Source organism: Sorex fumeus, unplaced genomic scaffold, assembly GCF_029834395.1.
Source record: "Sorex fumeus unplaced genomic scaffold, SorFum_2.1 ptg000014l, whole genome shotgun sequence".
NCBI lineage: Eukaryota > Metazoa > Chordata > Mammalia > Eulipotyphla > Soricidae > Sorex > Sorex fumeus.
Genome location: NW_026606071.1, coordinates 42965030 through 42969363, shown reverse-complemented (window position 1 = coordinate 42969363; position 4334 = coordinate 42965030). Strand labels below are relative to the sequence as shown.

Sequence of the window (4334 nt, the reverse complement as noted above, 5' to 3'; positions counted from 1 at the left end):
CAGCACCCTTTATTTGGTGCTCCCTTCTCTATCTGAGCTGCCTTTACCCCTAGAGTGTGCAGCTGGCCTCTAAGCCATGGAGTGAACAACCTGGTATTTATCACAGCTGTTCTTGGGTGTTAGTCTCCTATTTTGTTACTTTATGTTACCCAGATGAATGCAATCTTTCTATGTCTGTCCCTCTCTTTCTGACTCATTTCGCTTAGCATAATATTTTCCATGTAGTACCACTTGTATGTAAATTTCATGACTTCATCTTTTCTAACTGCTACATAGTACTCCATTGTGTAGATGTACCAAAGTTTCTTTAGCCAGTCATCTGTTCTCGGGCACTCAGGTTTTTTCCATATTCTAGCTATTGTAAACAGTGCTGCAATGAACAAACAAGTGCAGATGTCACTTCAACTATACTTTTTGGCCTCTCCGGGGTATATTCCCAGGAGTGGTATTGCTGGATCAAATGGGAGCTCAATTTCTAATTTTTTGAGAGTCTTCCATACTGTTTTCCAAAAGGGTTGAACCAGTCGGCATTCCCACCAGCAGTGAAGGAGTGTCCCTTTCTCGCCACATCCGGGCCAACACAGGTTGCTTTTGTTCTTTTGAATGTTTTCCACTTTATTTAAACACCACGGATTTATAAAGTTGTTTATGATGCACTTGTTACAAGCATTCTGTATTGCAACCCCAACCCCCACCAGTGGCCACCGTTGTCCTCATTTTCCCAACCACCTTTCAAGCCTGCCTCTGTAGCAGGCCCCATATAATTTTATATTGCTTATTATCACCAAATGGCTAATGGAATCACCAAAAGTATATCAGTAAAATAAAATTTGTTCAAATTGTTATGTCTCATGATGGGGACATTAAATCCTTGTCTGAGGGTTTAATAAGCTATTGTTACTGATTAAACCTTCTGTGTTAAATTTTGCTCATTGTGCTTGGTTGACTTCTACATCACGCTCCCACCCATTCTGGTGCAATTCACTGGGTTGTTAGTGATTTTGGAGAGTTGGAGATGTCAGAAAATCCAGAATATTTAACTGGTCAGTGAACTCGCATGGTAGTGGTGGTGGAATGTGGGTGTGGCTGCCAGGGCTTCTCGAAGAACAGGATGGGGATGGGGGAGTCGCCCACCTCATTCCAAGAAGGCCCAGAGTTTTCAGCCGAATACACCTGGTGTACCTGAAATTTTTGGCAGTTTAGCATCTCTGTGGAACTCAGTCTTGAGGTGGTGGAGTCTTACCACAGGCGTGGTGGCAGCTGTTGTAGTGTGAGTGCAGCTTCTGGGGCTTTGATAGGGTGGGAACTTGGCCCACCCTCTCCTGAGGTTGCCCTGCCTTGAGGTCTCAACCAGAGCCCTGTGTATCAGAGAAATTTTTGCGGCTCGTTGATTTCATTTGAGATTTCATCATGAGTCTCTGAAGCAGGACTGATAGATGAGCTTAGTGGCAGTGCCGGTGGAATGTAAATGAATTTTTTTTTCTGATGCACTTACCTGCTAGGACATTTTCCTGACCTTAAATAAAGAATAGTGGTACAGAATTAAGAAAATTCTGAAGTAGTTGTGATTCGTATTTTTAAAAGTAATATGAATGAATATATCTAAACCAATATCATAAAAAAATACATCATGGTCTTGAAATATTTTCAATATTTAAGTGAGTGAGAATGCAAACTTAAAAGTATTCCAGGGAGGTGGGTCTGCATTGTATGTGTAGAGTTGCATGTGCAGGCTCTCACACAGCCCACATCACTGGGTATTATTCCCAGATCCCTGACACCAAAACAAAAAGGATGAGTGACTCTAGGTGCACTGAAACCAAAAGTGTTGACACCCAAAAATGCAACAAGTGTTGAGTCCCAACACTGCAACAACAAAAGCAAAGCAATATGATAATTTTATAAAATTAACATCAGTGATGATAAGATAACCGAATAGCAGCCTGAAAAATCCCTATTACCCAGGAGTTACTGATGCAAGAGAGAAATGCATGTTCACATTTGTTGTGAACTAAAGTCTCTGTCAACTGTTGAGTTCTTCATTTTTGGCTCGACTTGAAAACTTTTAACATATATGCCCTTTGTTGGGCATTGGGAATACTGATAACTTTAACACTAATGAATTCTTTCTTTGCCTTGATCAAAGATTGTGCAGCAATTAAGAACTGTTTCAAATCCTTTGTTACAAGCTAGGAGTATTTTAGCAATTAGTATTACAAGATCTCTTGTTTTTTGAGAACCCCCTGCAGCAAAGAGTTAATGTTTAAGCTATTTAAAATTCAGTGATGGCTAATAAGGCAGTTTTAAAGCCTCTTTCTAATTTCATGGCTACATTAGAATTTCCTGATGCAGTTTTCAGTTATTCCAGTCATTTATTAAAAATGCATTTTCTAATTTCAGGTGCTAATTTTAGCAATTCAATTCATTCCCTACCCCCCATGTCCCCCCCCCCCCCCCAACAATTTAACCACTATTTTTAGATACTCTCACATTTCCAAACTAAGTATTCGGGGCTGGAGAAATAGTACAGCGGTTCAAGTACTTGCTTTTCACTCAACCTACTCCTGTTTGATCTCCAATACCTTACATGGTACTCCAAACACTGCCAAGAATGGTTCCCGAGCACAGGGTCAGAACTAGTGTGGAGCAATGCTGGGTGTGACTCAAAACCAACCCCCAAACTAAGTATTAGATGTGGGGATTCCAAATATCCTGCATTTCTTAGAAAAATAACCCCTCTATTCTCTTGTAATCTTACTCTCAGACATGATATTATAGATCCCTTAATCTCATTCATTTATGGTAGTTTATGTTGTATACTTCGTAGAAATTGTCATCATCATGTACAATCCCTTGTTGGCCTCAGAGAAGAAAGTGGATGCATGGGTGCCGAGAACACACATATTAATAAGCTAATTCTTCACTTTTAGGTACTCTCAGTTAATTGAGGCAGATACCCATAGAAACAAATGTTGACAATACAACCCTACAAGGAGAAATAATACAAGAATCAAAGTGTTGCATGTATGTGCTAGCCCGCGAGGAATGTCAAGGAAAATTTACTGTGGGAATAAAATCCAGGCTGAATCTTGAAGCAAATGAAGGCGTTTTCAGAGAATATGCAAAGGGGTTGCTACCAGAGCAGTTCTTCACTTCGGGAGTTTATATAACGATTAAAGGTATTTTATGAGCCAAGGAATTCACCAGTATACCTATCAACATGAATTTGCATTTATTTTATCAGCTCTTTATTACTACTTCTTAACATTCCCTCCCTTTGGAAATAAACATTTTACATTAAAGCTCCATGAATATTTTCCCCTCTGCATTGTGTGTTTTGTAGTTATTTAACTCTTTACAGATAAAACGTTTCCTGAGGTCTTCTGTATAAGGAAGGAAGAAATGGTTTTCTATCTCTCCGATTACACCATTCACCTTCACTTCTGTTCTTTGTCTCATATTTGTATTCTGGTTGTTTGACCAGCTGCTCCTTTGAATGTGTTGTCTATAATTTCTGCGTCTTGTGGGCTATGTAGAGTTTACCAAAGCCATTTGGCAAACTTGGATGATCAAAACTTTATTTTTGCCCTCTTATGACAGAATTCCTCTTTGGGGATTTTTACCCCTTCATTTGGTGCCTACTCATCTAATCAATATGCAAATTTATTCTGTTTGTTCTTCAATCTCTAGCAGTGCAGATACGTATTCCTTTGTTAATTAGAGGCTACATTGCTTCTCTCTTTCAAAGCTTCTCAACTTTTAAGGAAATATGACTCCACTCCCACAATAGAGACAGCTGAGAACTCTGAGGCAATTGTGACCAATCAGTCATAGGAATAAAAGACTGTTGTTTTTTGACTAGAATGGTAGGGAGATGGGAGCTTTTCTTCTCTCTGAAGACTTACTTTTTTGGTCTTTATTCAATAGACTTTATATTTTTGTTGTTGTTTTTAAGCAGTTTAAACCTTTTAGTTTTAAAAAAAACTCACATTTTTTTATGCTCTTTTCAGCAGACATATACTGAAATTGGTATTATGCAGAGAAATTTAGCATGGTCTTTATACAAGAAAGACACACACATTTGTACAGTGTCCCCTACTTAAAATAAATGACAAGTTCCATCTCTGGCATCAGAGAACCTTCCAAGGAGATCCTGGTGACTCTCATATACTGTCAATCAGAGTATTTCCAGGAATATCCTCAGGTCTAACTGCCTGCTGTGTACAATACCAAGATATAATATCAAAGCTCCAATACATGCGTGACCAGAGTCCAAAATACCTATCTATATGCACATGTATTAACATACATATTTATACACACAATATCTTTAT

General features: G+C 38.8%; 1 non-coding gene across 1 annotated transcript; it reads left to right on the top strand.

Moving 5' to 3' along the window:
• The first annotated feature begins 4000 nt into the window (after positions 1-4000).
• On the top strand, positions 4001-4103 carry LOC130021192 (U6 spliceosomal RNA). The gene has a single exon (XR_008792098.1). It is a non-coding gene; the product is annotated as a U6 spliceosomal RNA (small nuclear RNA).
• The last annotated feature ends 231 nt before the right edge of the window (positions 4104-4334 follow it).